A 17,602-nucleotide genomic window follows, 5' to 3' on the forward strand; every position below is an offset into this window, starting at 1 on the left:
AATTCGACCAAAACGGTTTAAATTATTGCAGGACGGCCGACATTTCGCGGTAACCGTGCTCCACGATCGTTCACGATTTTTCAATCGCCAAGATGTCATTTTGATTGATCGATACCTTGCCAATGAAGTTTTATAAAATTTCAAGTATTAGAAGGAACCAAGGAATGATTATCGAACGGTTTTAAAATTCTCGGTTCAAGTTTTCGCGCCGGCAAAATTCGTAGAATTCGTAGAATTTTAACGTAATAGGGTGTAACGTGAATATTTAAGATTCTATAAATTCATGTTCCTCGAATCCTGTTCAACAATCGATGAATATCACCCGTCTCCAAAGAGACGCGTTGTAAAATATTTGAAATACAAGCGTACAAATATCCTACGATTCCTGCGAAATTTATTACATCAATGAAAGGCGAACGTAAGAATCGTTTTTTCTCGCCCGCCATTTATCTCGTGAAGAAATGTATACGTGTGTTAAGATCAAGTTGAACGTGATGAATTTACAATTTTCGATCTACGTGGCGAGTAACCACGCACGCCTCATTTGTGTTTCTAATATTTTTCTTCCATTTCGATCGAGGGATATCGGCTGGGCGAGTAATAACGTGCACGATCGTATGGAAACGTCAAGAGATAATAATTGCCATCAGGAATGGCCCAACTAAAGGGGAAACACTGTGCGCTTTCCGAAATGGATCGGCCAATTACTCGTGAGTTCTTGTCTATCTCCCTTTTTTTCCCCCCTCCCTCTCTTTCTCTCTTCATGTTTTCCTTTCATTTCCATTTCGAAAGCTCTCTCTCTCTCTCTTTATCTCCCTCTCTCGTTCTCTCTCTCGAGAGTTGGCTCGCTCTTTTAACACGTTCGGTTCGAACGTGTGCCGGTAATTGGAAATTTCGCGCATATCCCCCTCTCGCTCGCTTCTCTCTGGCCCGGTTCACGTGTTCGCCACCGCGGATTTAATCCGCGAAACGTGTGTACAAATCGCACGGAAGAAAAAACCGGAAACGCCAGTTGACCGAATGAACGAGCACCGCTCGAAACAGTTTTACAGGAGCAATTTGTCCGGGACTTCTATAGGGAAAACTATATTTAAAAGTCATTAGCGTGCAGGGCTCTCTGTAGGCAGGAGGACCCACCACCACCGCCCATTCTCGTCTGTGTTCCATTAAAAATATTGCACCAGTTTGCGAAGTCCTCCGGTAATACACACGAACGCGTTTCGTATTGTTCTCAAATACGAAATTAGCTTACGTCGAAATCTCCCGTGAATTGAGCTGTCTCTTTTTTTTTTTTTTTTTTTTCGAAACGACAACACTGCGAATCAAGTTCGTCGTCGTATTGAAAACTCGTGTTTGTTCCCGTTTCTTGACAATCTTTCGATATTCTTGTTCTTCTGTGCTATATATTTAAAAACTGCGTGCATACCAATATCTACGTGTTATTTTAAACTTTAATCTAACGGTTAATTTTACATTTGTAATAATTTATTTATATATTCCGTAATGCGTGTATATATATATTTAAATTAAACTAGAGATGTTTTAATAAATTTATCGTGATGCGAGAATGGATAATTTTCCAGAATGTTGGCTAGCCTTGGCTGGTTACATATCACGTGTAATTGGCGTTTCCTGAAATGAATATGAAATATTCATTTTCTTATATCTTGTTGGAAGTTATCGTAATCATAATTACTTGATAATTTCTGTTATCGGCATTGAATAGTTAAATATACACCGACAATTAAACGAATGCACTCAACGATATTGCCAGTAGATATTATTGCAATTATCTACAAGGCTTAGAGACTTTGTCGATTGCGTAATATATTTTTCAAGAAAATATTAAAAGTAAGTCAGAAATTTTCATTTTCAACGGATCAATCTTCTTTTCAAATATCGTCCACGTCGAATATCCTAGCTCTTTTGTTAAATTAATAATAATATAAATTAATAAACGGCTCTAACAATATTTCAACAAGTTTTAATATTTCTAAAAATTACGATTCGTAACACATTTTATCTTGTAACAGATTATATAGCTTTTAGCTTGTAAATATGGCGTAAAAAAAAAAAAAAAATGTAATAAAAGATGTAATAAAAGGAAATTCTCTTTCCTTTAATGTAGATATTCAATGCAGTTATATTTTAGTGGCATAAAAACGAATCTTAAGTCAATGTTTTGCCCCTTAAGGTATTTTCCAAGAAAATTTTTCCTTCTTGTATTCAGGTAAACCTTACCATTCAGGTAAAGTAGTCGATTACTTTTATTGTGTGGTCGTTCGTGCGGTACGATGATTACAATGACCCATCGACCATCATTTACGACCGACGAATACAATTCTTTACTTTAAAATACAAAGAGGATTTTCTTTTCAGGTAGCCAACAGTAAAAATTCCTTCCAATGTAACGTGTTTGAGAGAAGGCTACACTCAAATCGAAAATTTAAAGATAAGAAGATTTCGAATGACTTTAACGAGCAAACATGTTGGAAGTCGTTTCGTTATTTCACATATTTCTACAATCTTTCTGAATAATTTTGATAGATATAAAAAAAAAAAAAAAAAAAAAAGGTCAATTCAATGACGAATTACATTTCTAATTTGTTTTTATGTTAAATAATTATGCTTGTATTCTTTGATCGTATCGTAAATTTATTTGAATTATATTTACGAAATTTAGAAACGAATATTTTTATCTTTCATCCATTCGGGTATCTTGTACTCGTATCTCTTTCTCATATGATGATTGAAATTTTTATGTTAATGCCATTTATATTTTATTGGTAAACACACAAAAATTAGCATTTACAAAATCTGTTTCCCTTTTAAGCATTAATTCTCTATTTACGATTAATTTATCGAATTTACAAAAGGTACCGAAGGATGTTTTAATGAGTATAGACAACTTAATTAGTTACTAAGTTACTAAGTAAGATATCTAAATTTAAACGTCAATTAAGCAATTCGACGAATATTCTCTACAATCTACAACTCAACCCAAGCCAACTTTCGGATCTTCGTCGAATTTCAAGCTATATATTTACACATTCCATCCTACAAAATTCAACTTTCCTAACAAGTTAATCCTCGTCCGATATTCCGTTACAAGGTTCTTCCTCGGCTAATTTCCATTCTCGCCTGCCACCATAAAAACGAAAAATAGAGGAAACGAAAAAGAATACAAAATATCAAAAAAAAAAAAAAAAAAGAAAAAAGAAAGAAAGAAAGAAACGAAGAAGACGGAAAGAAAGGATCGAGAGGAATCAAGGCCAGTACGGTTCAGGTTTCGGGGCGCGAACGACGATCATTAATAATATCCGTGGCTCGCGTCTCCATTTTACGCCGCTGACAATGGACAACTGTGTAACAATAATGTTCCGGGCTCCCCGTGTATGACCACGAGGGACGTCGGCGTGTGGTGGCGGCGCGGCCGCATCGTTCCGTAGAGACCCTAGGCGGACAGAGACGCAACGAATCCATCGAAATGAGCGCGACAGAGGCGAGAGAATTGGCGAGAGAGAAAGCTCGAATCGGGGGGAGGGGGCTGACGGAGAGGGACGGAAGAAAGGGGTGGGAGGACGGGCTGGCATGGACCATCTAGCCGCGCCGCAGTCAAGTAATGAAATTTGACTGGAAATTAACCACCGTGGTGTACGCGCACACGTCGCTCCCGGTCTCGGAAGTGGCGCGTACACGTATCCGGTCGCGCGTGTGTTTGTGCGCGCCGGCTCCCCCCACCCTTTGATCGCGATACGAGCCCGCGACGCGCATGCGCGCACCGCCAAACAACGCCGAACCGCGGCACGGTCCGCACGTACAAGATATTACGAGAGTCGCGGCCCATCATCGGGGGAAAATAATGGCCAACCGTTTCGTGATAACGATGAGTTAGCGTTACACCTCGCTTGTGTATACGTATATCACGCTGCCTCCCCTCCCCGCGCTTCTCCTGCCGGTCATTGTCTCTCGCCCCACGCTCCTCTTTCTCTCTCTCTCTCTCTCTCTCTTTCTCTTTCGTTTCCGCGTTACGTTACGCCGCCTCTTTCGGGCTCATTGGCGTTTCTGCACACCCCGGCTGTTTTGTTTCCACCGTTCGGCGTAAATGATCGGTGTGTGCACCGCCCCTCCACGCTTCTTACGCCGCGTCACGATGCGGTGAAATTAATTTGTATTACGTGTCGGGATACGTTAAACGGATATTCCGAATCTATTTCTTGCAACGTTCTTGTGTATTTAGCGGTCGGAGCGATTAAATCGTAATAGAAACGTGTCTGTTTCGAGTCGACAACTATACGGTATTACGGTTTTCTTGGCGGTAGAAAGGTAATGAGTTTTTTTTTTTTTTTTTTTTAAGAATTATTTACAGATTGGATTTGTTTGCTTAATGAGTAACGGAGGAAGTAATTTTTTAATATATGCCTTCGAGTGAATTAGTGCAGGAAAGTGAAACGGTATTTCTTTAAAAAAAAAAGAAAAAACGCAACGATAAACGAAATTATACATGTTGCGTTGATATCGATATTCAAACGAAACGAATCAAATGCGAAAACGACAGTTGGCGGTTTCGAAAGGATAAAATCAATTGGAACGAACAAGTATTATAACGAATGTTACAATACGTGTAACATTTCTATTGTAAGAACTAAATAAGAACAATCAGTTTTCCGTGCTAATCATTGCTCGCCATTAGCGAAACACGTGTACGTGAAAATAAATTCTCAGGAAAGAGAAACTTTCTCGGCCATTAATAAACAAAGAGGGAAAGAAAGGAAAAAACGTGAAACCGTTGTTACCTTAATTCGTTCGCGGGGAGAGAAAAAAAAGGACTAATCGAATCGCATGGAAGTTATAACGAAAGCGAGCAGGAAAAATGACGTGCACACGTTGAAGCTACGTAATTATCGTTATTTACCGCGGATTGCGTGGCCCGGCACGCCACCGCTAATCCGGCAGCAACAGTTGTTGAAACGACAGTAATAGTGGCGCGCGATCGATAGGCGGTTTATCGTGCAGTTTGAGCGGCGCCATGCATTATTGAAATACGAGCCGACCGAAAGATTTCATGCGTAGGCGTGAATGCATCGAGCAAAACCTCGCCGGTGTCGTTCGCTTCGTCGATATATCATACGGAAAGAGGAAAGATCTATAATATACCGTACCGAAAAATCGAAATCAAAGAACGAAACATCTTGATCGCAGCGAGTCACAAGATCGAAGATACTCGATTTCCTAACCTTCTTTGGCGTATTCGATTCCTTGTCTTCTTTTAAATGACACTGCAAAACGTACATAGTCGTATATAACTTTTGAATTATTAATAAAGGATATCAATCAAATTAATTTGATATCGTTATATATACTCTATAATAACGTAATTATCATCTAATCGAACAAATCGTTTTCGATTCTAATTCTCTTTTATAAATACCAAAACATTAAGCCTGAATAAATAAACACAACGAAATCTATACATGACAGAAATATAATAACGAAGAAGAATAAAAAATATACATACGAATGCGTTCAATTCTGGAATAGAGGATACCCAAAAACTAATAATAATAATTAGCCTAACCTTTTTACGTCTCGATCGTTTATTAAAAATGGGCTAGATAGGTTGACACTTGTGTATCTGCGAACTGGAATTAACTGGAGTTTTCAATGGATCGAAAATCCAGCAGCCCAGCTATCTGGTCTTACGGAAACTTTACAACTCACTCACTTACCGGACGTCTCGCGGCTAATCCGATCGGAGACACGGCGAATTATCTGTGAAACGAAGCGAGTCGATCGACGGGGCCCAGATTGCCCCGATATCTGGATTCGATTCGCGGTAATAAGACGTCTCCGGGCAAAAATCCGTCAACCGTGGTGGAAGCTGGCCAGTCGTCGCGACCGATCGATCCGCTCGATATCGAACGTTCTTTGATAACTAGTCTTATTCGAATGTGTGTGTATATATGTATATATAAAATTCGTGCTTTCGAAGATTCGAATTGGAAAGGAATTGTCCAAGTATATTTTCGACTACTGTATTAGAATCGAGAGAGAAGGGAAGAATCGTCAGAAATTTTCAGATGAAATGTTTGCTTCGCGAAATGGCGAAGAAATTGTTGGCCAAAGTGCGATATTAGCAGGAGCGCTCTTATAAGAATAGATACGCGATGTATACATAAATATACAATTATGTATATATAGTTCGAGCGTGTACAAAGATGAATTGAAAAAGGGGGAGGAGAAGAATAAATTTCAACGCTCCGTTGTCGAGTGGATCACGTTTGAAAACTTGTCAAACAGAAATAACGATTGATTCCTTATTTAGAATATATGAACGAACAACGGGCCACACTACGAGAAATATATTTGATAAATATCCAAAAAATCTAAATCCATCTCTACCAAGAACTTTGCCCATTCGTGCACGAGGAATTTAATCAACCCTTGTTTCGCAATCTCAACCTTTTTCCCCCGAACGAGATCAAAAGTGTGCACGGATTTACAGATTCTTTCTCTGATCGGACACCGACCGGTCGATTCGCGGCGACGATAATTTCGATACGCGAGGGATCGAGGAGGGTGCGCGGTTAAATGGGAAAGGTAAATAAAACGGTCGAACGCGGAGCGGAACGATAACTCAGCCCCGGGTGTAGCGGCGAGTTACACGGTGTAATAATGAAATGGCGAGAGCGCGAGAGAGAAGACAGAGTGGGGGTGGAGTAGCGGGATGGACAGACGCGGCGCTTTGAAATTAATAATAATGTTATCGGGAGGGGTAACAAAAAGCTTTTTAATCCCGATATAATGACGCGCGTATTAACGCGCGCCGTTTTCGACCTTTTATCGCGACAAAAACGCGCTCCGATCGCCGCGCTTTTAATCGGGATTATTGCTCTATTTCCGCGGCGCCGTCCTTCGCGGGAGGGAGGAGGAGGAGGAGGAGGAGGAGGATCGAATGAATAATCGAATTGGGTTAATCCATATTTACCGGGATCAAAAACTCGGGGATTATCGGAAAGTAATTTTCGTCGACCGAATCCTCTCCGTTGACAAAGGGGACCAGGTACCGTTTTTCTCGAGCCGCCGTCGTTTTAAGGATCGGTGTTCTCCTTGGGGAGCATCGAGGAGGAGCATCGATCGAGGATGGAAAAAAAAGATGCTCCGGTTGCCTATTAGTCGAAACTTTGTATTGTCATTTCTTTCTCCTTTTACGTTTATTCCTTCGTTTGTTCGTCTTTTTAATCATCGTCGTTTTGCTCCTTGGTCAAGAAATTGCAGGGAAACGTTATAAAGATTGGTGCAATGATGCAACTGTGTATATATCGATGTGTATATACATATATAGGTTGTTTTTTGCGGAGTGAGATTGTTCTTAATCGACGAGTCGATCGAAGAAATTTGAGGTTATGTTTATTCGAGGTTATGACGACAAGGGGGATATACGTAATACACGCGTAGGTAAATGGTCTTTAATATTTCAAATGTGCGGTTCGTTCGATGTTGCTATATTAGTAATAAAGGATTATTAAGCTATAATCATTGCGGAGAATAACCTTGTTAGATATGCCTGGAAAATAAGGATGAAAGAATCTCGTATTCGTTCCGAGAATCGATACGGTAAAATTAGAATTTCCAGCGATGCGATATAAAAAAAGAAAAGCAACATCCGCTACGAGAGGAGAAGAACCCGAGTTGTTGCTGGAAGATCCAATCATATCTGATCGAAACTAGCTCACTCGCTCTCACCCGCAAGTGGCCGGAAACCGAAATTATCCTTCCACGTTATAATTTCTCCATCTAGCGACGTGGTTTCTGCTAAACACGGGAAACGTAAAAGTAGATCGTTCGAGCAAAGAAGAACTCGGGCGCGCTTTCTAAGCGGACCGGTTGGAAGGAAGAGGGGAAGAAGGAATGTGAGAAGAAAAGAAAGAAAGAAAGAAAGAAAAAAGAGGGAAAGGAAAGAATTCGCAGACGCGTTTTACCCCTGCCCCGGGAAACGATTCGAGATTTTTATTGGCCTGGTCGAAGTTCGTCGGCGAGTTTTAGCCAAGTTTTACGCCGTTCTCCGCTCGGCTTGCGATCGCTCCAACGACTTCGTGGAAAACGAATGGACGAACGGCGAGGAGTTTCCGGCGCGCGAAACGAGGCGTAAATGTAAACGAGCAATCGACTCGTTTCACCCGGTTACCGACGAATAATTCGCCCGCGCAGCGAGCGAGGGGTATCTGGCGCGGAGCAACCGTTTCCTTCGCGCGTAACGCGATACACCGTGGATACAAGAAGGCCAAGAAACCTTCTCGCTATGCATATTTATTCGTTACGAGTTTGGGATTGGCCGCGAGCGTGTAATTGCCAGGAGGGCGAAATTTTTCTCGTTTTATTTTGTTTAAGAGAACCGCGGTTGGTGGGGGGGGAAAGAGAGGAGGAGGAAGAGGAATCGAGATCAACGAACGTTTAAAGAAATTTACGATACGTATATTGCTGTATTTTTGGTTCGCATCGAAAGTACAAAAGAATGATGACTTGGGGAAGAAATATCGTAATAAGATCGTAGAATCAGTTGCGGAGTGTTTCAATATCGTCTTACTAGGATTATAAAAAATATACGTTTTGGAATGGCGTGGAAAGTACCGCGTCAAGGATGATTCAAGACTTTTAAACGGAAGTGATACACGCGTGAACGATACACTCGATCACGTTCGTTTTGCGGATTAGTTTATTCGGATTACCGATCGAATTGCTCGAAGCAGATTACCAGATGCAGATGCAGATACGGATCAGTATTATATCTGTTCTAAATTTCAACAATTTCGTAGACACGCTATACACTGATGATCCCTGTTTAATATTTTCAAAGTGTGATGAATCATGCGTGTGTCTTTGGATCGGGTTTTTATTTTTCCTTGCCTTGTACGTGAAATAAAAATACTTAATGAAATTTATAGTAATAAAATATGATAAAATTTCAGCGAAAATGTGTTTGAGAGCGGTAGAAAAATTTTGTCTGCGCTTCGTGATTAACTCTCTATTAGGGTGCGAGGTTAAATCATTAAAAAAGCATTAACTACGTAGTCGAGAGAACATTTAATCATATATTGCAGTTTTCAAGCATTACACTGCCATTACTTTAATACTAATTGCATCGTTTATTACGATGTCATTTGGAAATTGTTTAAAACTATAGTTAGTTCGTTATTGTGGATAAAATTTTTAATTGATTTCGAAAATTTTAAATTACTCGATAAAAGTTTTGAAAAGGATTGATGCAAGTCCTAACGAATAATCTTGCGACAAACGATATTTCACTGATACAGATTTATTATATCGTTTTTAATATCTCGTGGCATTCTTGTAAACTTTTCCAAGCACTTTCGAATGTCCAAGAAAATTCCACGTACTCGATCGCATTGTTACAAACTGGCAGCTCGTACGTATCGCTGCTCTAAATTGAATGGCAGTAATTGTAACGCGCAACTACGTAATACAACCGGCCTTTGAAAAGGCCGTAACCCAACTAACAGAAGAACTTGGAGATTGGCTAAAAGTACATCGAGGTGTAACCACTTCATTCCACTACAATTCTTCAAACCAACCACCACATCACCATTCTAATCGCAAACAACACACAACGGGGTCGCGTTGAGAAAACGTTCTTCCATCCTCCCTCTTTCATTGCACAAAAGTGCAAGCAACGAGCGTGTTCGCTAGCGCCAAGATGGCGCCGTTTTTTCTCCTTTTTCTTTTCCTTTTTTCTTTTTTTTTTTTCCCCGACTTTCAGCCACCGCGTCTCTCCACACCGCGAATCGACGTTTCCACCCTTCTTTTTTACGATCCCGTCACCCGTGCACACAGGTGTACACCGTACCCAATACTCTTTCTCTCCCGCCGGTTCCGACGTCGGAAAAAGAGAGGAAAAGCGGAATGAAAAGGGAGGAGGTGGGTAGGGGAGGTGGCGGTGGATGGTTAAAGGGTACGAGCAGAAAACCGACGAAGATGGGGAAAGAGGCGAAAAAGAGGAGGCGGCGGGGGAGGAGAGACAAGGGTGGGAGGGAGAAAGAAAAGGTGGAAAAAAGCGAGGCGGAAGGCATGGCTGCGGCGGCGACGGGATGGGACGGGATTGGGGGTGGGGAGGCGGGAAGTGAGAGTTTGGAGGGGTGGGTGGAGGCAGGGTAGAGGAAGTACAGGCTGTTTTATTATGCAAAAGCTTTCTCGGCAGTTGGGTCGTTCTGGCTCCGCGCCGTTGCACCAGCATCGAGTCGGAGGCGGCGGCGGCGGTGGCGGCGGCGGGATACAGCTAGGTGGAGGAGGGTTGGAAAAAGCCTCCGCCCCCGAATCGCGTAAATACCGGCAGCCATTTTGCGATAAACTTTTTTTCGGCTGGTCCGCGCCGCGCGCCCACGCCACGCCACGGGCACCGCCGCCGCCGCCACCGCCATCGCCATCGCCATCGCCGCCACGGCAAACCGCGGCGGCCAACACGCGCGCGCGCATGCATGCACGTGCACGCACACGGTGGAAAAGTTTGGACACGCTCTCGAAAAAAGGGGAGTCAAGGGGCGGCCGTGCACCGCCGCGATATTCTACGCCCGCGGAGGCCGCGGACGGGAGTTTTCGTTGAGCACGGTGGAACAGACGGAGGGTGGGCGTGGAAATGGAGAGAAAAAGAGAGGATAAGGAGAGGGTGAACAATTAATCTTTCGCCGAGGGTTTTTCCAGTGGCGCTCAATCGTGCGTGCACCTTTCCGCGGTATATCGTGTTTTTTAATAAACCGCCCTGGGTAATTATCGATACGGCGGCTCGATTCTTCTCTTTCTTCTTTTATATTCTCCCGTGTGTATATATGTTTCTTCTCTTTTTTTCCCCCCTTCTTCCCTTCCTCGAGTTTATTTCCTTTTCACCAGCCCTACTACTCGCGCTACTCATCCTTTTACGCGCGACCGTTGTTCCCTCTGCTCCTTGGACGGAAATGAATATTAACGAGCCACTTTCGCAGCGATCGCGTAATGGTAAGATCTGATCTTCGGGAAGGGGCGCATTTGTTAAGCTAATTTAATTTAAGGGAAATATTTCGTTGCGTAACTTTACGGATAAATCGCGTGGATGAATTATGGCGCACGGAACAATTAGGAAATCACGTTCCTAACGCGTTGCGCGAGAACGAAATTAAATAACCGGGTGAGGAAATTATCGTTTTATTATCATGATTAAAAATATCGGCGAGGGATAAACAATCGTTAAAATACGTTCGTGTCAAATTAAAATCTACGATCTCTCAGGAACGCGTTAAGGAAAAGACACGGTGAGAGAGAGAATAGGGTATCATTTTAGAAAGATACACCATACATGTATATATATATATATATATATATATATATACTTACACACCACATGTTTCTTTATCGTCATCATGTAACGCATACCGTTTCTGCTTTTATAGTTCCAGACTGTTCCTTCGTTGCTCCCCGAACGGCCCTTACACGACAAAAAGTACGGGGAGTAGTTACGGCGACCGGTGAACAGCACCTTACGCCAACGTCAACGTTGCCTCCGTTCCGTGAATCGGCCGTTCCCGGCTAACGTCCTTGGGCTTCTAATATTTACACGCTCGCAGCGCGAGCCACCACGCTGATATTCCCAACGTTGACGATAAAGCCAACGGCGTAAAGAACTGAATTGAATTTTGCGTGCAAACAGGATCAGTCGCCTTAGAGTGTAAATAATGGCGGGGCAGCGTTGTGACGCGAGCTTTCCCCGAGATACTGCCCCCTTTCATGGAACCAGTAATTCGACGTTATCTGCGGATGTCCCTTTATGAGCGACGTCGCGCGTTGCGGTTTAACTTCCATTCATGTAATTCGATCGTTTCGAGAAGCCTGAGTGTATATAATATAGCCTGTGCACCGACGTGAATAAAAATAAAAAAGAAAAAAAAAAGAAAGAAAAAGAGAGAGAGAAGAAGAAAAAAAAAAAGAAAGAATGAAAGAAAGAAAGAAGTACAAGAAGCGTTTGGAGAAGGCTCTGACGACACGGAGTAAAAAAGGGCGTAAAAACTTACGAGCACGATAGTTGTTTTTCACCTATACGACTAAGGCAAAAAAAAAAAAAAGGACACGGTGTAAGAGGTTGGAATAAAAGACGCGTGAAAGAAACAAGACACGCAAGTACTGCAAATCGAGAGAAAGAAACGTAGTGTAAAAGAAAAAAAAAAAAAAAAATGTTGCGGTGCTGCACGCCGCCGGTTAGCCCCTGGGCTTGAAAGTCTATTGTCCTCGGTTCATTACACATTTTCAGAAGTGTCCTGGCGAAGGACAGTGGGTGGAGGGACCAGTCGCTGACCAGATGCATGACAACGAAACTGAAATATCAGATTTCACTGACGTTGCGTCTTTTTACCATAGTGCGTTTTTCGCGAGCAACGGCCACCAAAGGCAGAGTGGAAAAAAGAAGAACGGAGGGAAAAAAAGGGAAAAACATTTTACAAAACGTTGTTCTCCGTCCCAGGGAAGCAGGCAGAGGGGGAGGGAGTGGGATTTTCAGCTCCGATAATAGTCACTTTTGGGGTAACCGAGCGAATCCATTGAATCACCGATCGCCAAGTAAGTGGAACGGTTATTTCGTATTTTGAATGGCCCGTGATTAGAATAGTTAGCGAGCGGGGAATAACCGACCGGTACCGGAACCGATTCGATACCGAGCGCGTCCATGACGTATACGTACACGTACGTACATCGAAAAACCGGGATCGATCGGTTACGAGTCTAAATACAAATTCTTTCTGCCACCACGATTTCACGGTTGGAATTAACCACGGACGATACGTTTAACAAACATCGCGGATCGGTAAGCATCGTATAGAAGAAGGCAACACGGTGTTGGGCGAAGATGAGAGAAGGGGATGGGTGGTGGCGTCCAGTGAGCCCCTAATTTCCATCGTACCCGATTCATTACCGACTACGCGGGGGAGGAGGGTGACGAGGTGGAGAAAGAGAAGCGAGCAGGAGGAGGAGGAGGAGGAGAAGGTGGTGGTGGTGGTAGTGGGACGAGAGACAGTGGGAGCGAGAAGAGAATGAGAGGGGGGGTAGGACGGTGGCGGCGCATTATTACGAGGCCGAATTACCTAATTTCGCTGGTCGTTACGTTGTTTCGACGAGCCGGAGCCCCCCGGGTCTGGAGAGGGGCGTAGAGCCCTCACGGTGGCGGGTCCTTCTGGCACCGAGGTTCGCGTTAAACCACCCCATTTGAGCGTTTTCCACCCCGACGACCTTACCATCGGGGTGGCCCGACTATAAGTCCCCCTTGCATCTCCTGCTTGCAGTCCGCGCGGATCCCTCGGCCAATCCAGACACACCTTGCCCCGACTTATCCAATAGCCGCTGCTTGTTCTTAAGCAAAGAACCCCTCTTTCTACACACCGCTAGCCAGCTTTTAAAAACAGCCAATGAGACGGCGACTCGGACCAATCAGCGCCGCGCACGAAGGCCCGCGCGTTTCGTACCTTCTGTACGTGGCAATTGACGTCCGCTCGTTGAATCCACGCGGAGTAGTCGGAGCACTGTGAAAAGGTGGTGGTAGGCCGCTCTGCGGCGGTCGAGTAGGGGGCAAAACTATTGGCCACCCACGCCTGCCTTGCTCGCTCGCTCGCTCGTTCACTCTCTCTCGCACTCTCTTATCCTGTCTCTGCTACCTCGAGGGAGAGAAAAACAGGGATAGAGATGGATAGAGGGGAAGAGGAAGAAGGAAAGGGAGCGCAGAGAGGGGCCCCACTCGTCAGGCTCTCTTCGCTGAGCTTTTTTCGCTCGACAGGGGCGGATGGACAAACGGAGAGTCCTTCCAGACTTCTGTCCTCCCTAGGGGTGCGCTATTACGGCATAACAAAGTCCGGTCGTGTCGCGTATATCGGATCGTACGTCAATATACCGCCGAACCAGCAGCCTTTCGCCTCCCCCCTTCCTTCCTTCCCTCCTATCCTGCGCACAATCGGCCTCTTCTGCGCTGAAATCGAGTGCGTCTGTGATACGTTAGAAGTCGTGCGCTGGCATAACGGGGGAGGCAAGGTGCCTCGCCATTGTTCTCCAGCCACTTTTTAACAAGGGGAGTTGCCGTACCGTACGTATACACATATATACACGTATATACATATTTTTATATATATATATATATATATATGTATGTACATCGTTCTTTCGTACGAACCGATTAGAGGAACGCTGTCAAAACTTATCGAGGACAGCGGATGAGTGGATAACTGGTGGGGGAGACTGGTGTCGGAGTAGTAGGAGCGACCCTCGACGAATTTGGGTCGTGTCACGAGGGTGATGCAGACAACGTAAGACACGCTCACACGACTATCGACCCTGATTTCGCGAATTTCAGATTTCTCCTTGACGATGCTCGGCCCGATTACATCTCCTCTAATCGTTTTCTACGGTGACCCGTGTCGACGTTGGAACGATCCGGTAATTACGGGAAACACCATGCGCCACGTATAACCTAACTTCATGCGCCGCACGGTTTATGAAGTCATTAATCACCGTTGACGACGCGCATTAACCCGTAATTATTCCACCTTTTTTTCTTCTTCTCCTCCTCCTCCTCTTTCTTCCCTCTCCCCCTTTTTCGGCGAGAAACTCATTATTCGGCGCGTTCTTAAAATTCATCGTCGTGATCACAGTCATCGTATCGTGGTATGCTGAAAGACAGCGCGACAAGGATATACCGACGGGGGATATCACGACGATAACGATCGCCTTTGGAACAACCGGATTTTCCGCGCGAACTTTCAAGGACCGCGTTTCAATCTCGCGGCAAGAAACTGCTTAACGAAAGAGAGGCTCTCCTCGAAGCCTCGGTTATCGCGAATATCATTGCCGATCGATTTCTCGATATACAAGCGATATAACGAAAATACATCGTAACCGGTGGACGATATTTTCGCGTTAACCGACCGCGGATAATCGTCGTTTTTTTCTCGCGCCGCCGTGTAAAAGCGGGATTGGAAAAACGAACGGTCGTGTTGGAACAAAAAGAGAGAGGAAGGAGGAAAGGAAAAAAAGTCGTTTTCATCGTTATTACGACTTTGAGTTAAATGTCGCCTCGCGAAATGCTGCTGACAAACTGCGACGCGCGTTCCACATCGCGAGAGACGAAATGCGTACATATAACGCAAGACTCTCCCCCTAAGCATTTCATTTCGCATGCTAGTTTCGAGGCTTAATGTCGCTTAACGACTTTCCACCGATGCGACATGTCACACTAAAACGCGCTCTTCGTTAATTTACCGGTAAACGGGTTTCGCGATACACCGCCGCGCAGATTCGATTAGTAAACAAGGTCGCCAGTCAAACGCGCACGCATGCCAAGTATTAACTGTTAACCAGAAGCATTAAACTATCGGTGTCTCCTTCGAGAGGAGGGGGAGAGGAGTATATGTTATTTACGACCGTTTCATTTTTTTCTTTTTTTTTTTTTTATTATTCAGGGGACAAAAATTTGAAAGAAAATCTATGCAAATACCATTCGCGATAAATTATCCCCGGTTGGGGGACAAAATTTAAAAATTTTTTTTCACACTGGCAAGTCCGAGTGGGTCGGACCTTGTTGTTCAGCGTATTTGTTATCTGACTTGTGCTCTAAATTTAGAATTTTATTATCAGAAAATATTATTTCGAAATCGATCGGTCGAGCGACGTTGATATTTTTTCGTATTCAAACCTTCTGTCGTGAATGATATTTAATACAAACGATGACCCGAATTAGTAAAAAAAATTACTATTGATACAGAATAATGTATACTTTGTCGTTATATATCGAGAATTGTTATTGTTTGTATTTTTCTCGAATGATAATCTCGAAGCGAGTTTAAATCATTTGAAACGAACGAGTCGAATTATATTTCATTTGAGTTAAAAAATTACGGGAATCGTAGAAAAATCGTATTTGAAACATCACGAGGCGAAGCATAAATTACGTTAATCGAAGAAATTGTTACTTTGTAATAACGAAGGAAAAAGAAAAAAAAAAGAACAATCAAAGCTTTTCACGGAAATCGAATAAATTTTTCCATTTTCCAACGAAATATTTGATAAACAAATGTTTTTCAAAAATATCTCTATTCATTGAACAGATTCAAAAATTAATCTCCTTAAAACGGAATATTTTATGCTTTCCATTCGCGAGTTCACAAGAGGAATTTTCCACAAAGAGACCCAAACCAGACTCTGGCAAATTAATCGTCGGAATGGTGATACTACTTGTTGTCGCGTTTAAACTTGATTCACTGAAACCACGAAGAATAAAAAAAAAAGGAAGAAAAAAAAATGGGATTCCAGGGAGACACGTGATGCTCACCGAAAGGAGAATGAGCGAAGGGTAGTTGTGGAAGACGAGAGAACGGACAGTCTGATTGCTCTTCCCTTTCACCGTGGTGCCTATGCACGAACGCGCATGGACGCGTGTGTGTACGCTCACCCTTTGCTCTGGATGCACACGTCGCGAGCTGTTTCGACGATATTAAAGGGATCTCGCCGAACATTTCCTGCGCGGAGGAACCGCGAACAACTTACTCCTCGCCGTCTTTCCATCCCTTTCCCCCAACGCTTCTCCCTCCCTTCCCTCTTTCCACCTTCGCACCCTCTTATTCCTTCCATCTCCTCTCCCCCCGTTTCCGCGTTTCACCGTAGAAACCAATACGGCGAATACGTATACACACATATATATATATATATACACACGCAGGGCGATCCGTGATAGAGCGAGAGCAAGAGGAGGAGTCAGAGGTGGGGAAGATGGAAGATGGAAGACGAAGACGGCAACTGGAGGCCACTGAAACCAGCTGCATTCCCGGCCATTAGAACTCCGCACGGTAGTGAAAATTTACTGTCGTAACCCAGTCCTAATGCACTGTGCGCCGCCGCCGCGCACTGCTCCACACCGCACGGTTATGGACGTTCCCCGTTGCGGAGTTGTTCCAACCGGGCCCTCGCGCGTCTCTGTGCCGCGACACGGACACGGTCGTGCACGTGCACGTATACGTACGCGCGCGCAAAGTAGAGAGAGAGAGAGAGGGAGAGAGATAGCCCGAGTGAGAGAGGACGGCATTCGAGACGAGAGAGAAGCTTCGTTGTGTGCCCGCCGTGTGCCTGTAGGTATCTACCACTCTCGAGTAGTTCTACCAAGAGCCGGTGGTGTCATGCAGCAATGTTATCTGCCACCCCGCCTGATGAGAAGGAGAGGCAGAGAGGGAGAGGGACAGAGATCGCGGAGACGAGGTCGAGGAAGGAGAGGCGGCGAGTGTCTGTGCCTCGCGGTAATGGCTTATAGCCAGGACCGTAGCGGTCGTACGAAACCCCGTACCCTCTCGAGGCATCTCGCTCGTGTCGAGCGGATTCTTTCTTCTTCCCTCTCGAATCGAAAGGACCGAGCGTCAGTTGGCCCTTGATTGATCCCTTAGAACGAATTTCGAGAGACGCGTATTTCGTCCAATATATTCCAAGTCGGTGGAAAATACTGGAAAAAAGAGAAAGAGGAGAGGGACGGGTGGGGCGCGAAGGGAGGATTAGAATTTATGCCCGCTCTCCTCTCCTGCGAAAATCCTGACGTGCG

At 44.2% G+C, this 17,602-nt stretch overlaps 1 long non-coding RNA gene across 5 annotated transcripts in view; it reads left to right on the plus strand.

The window, feature by feature from the left end:
* The window catches only part of LOC108003186 (uncharacterized), an 84,892-nt gene that overhangs the window by 54,894 nt on the left and 12,396 nt on the right, over positions 1–17,602 (plus strand). For 3 of the 5 annotated variants that reach the window (XR_009830108.1, XR_009830107.1, XR_009830110.1), the window contains one exon: positions 11,439–12,597. The exons of 1 other annotated variant lie outside the window; for it this stretch is intronic. This is a non-coding gene — a long non-coding RNA (uncharacterized LOC108003186). Of the gene's footprint in view, positions 1–11,438; positions 12,598–16,735; positions 16,863–17,602 lie in introns of all 5 variants that reach the window. One more of the 5 variants, XR_009830111.1, reaches the window with a different exon arrangement.

Source organism: Apis cerana, linkage group LG6 (assembly GCF_029169275.1).
Source record: "Apis cerana isolate GH-2021 linkage group LG6, AcerK_1.0, whole genome shotgun sequence".
Taxonomy (NCBI): domain Eukaryota; kingdom Metazoa; phylum Arthropoda; class Insecta; order Hymenoptera; family Apidae; genus Apis; species Apis cerana.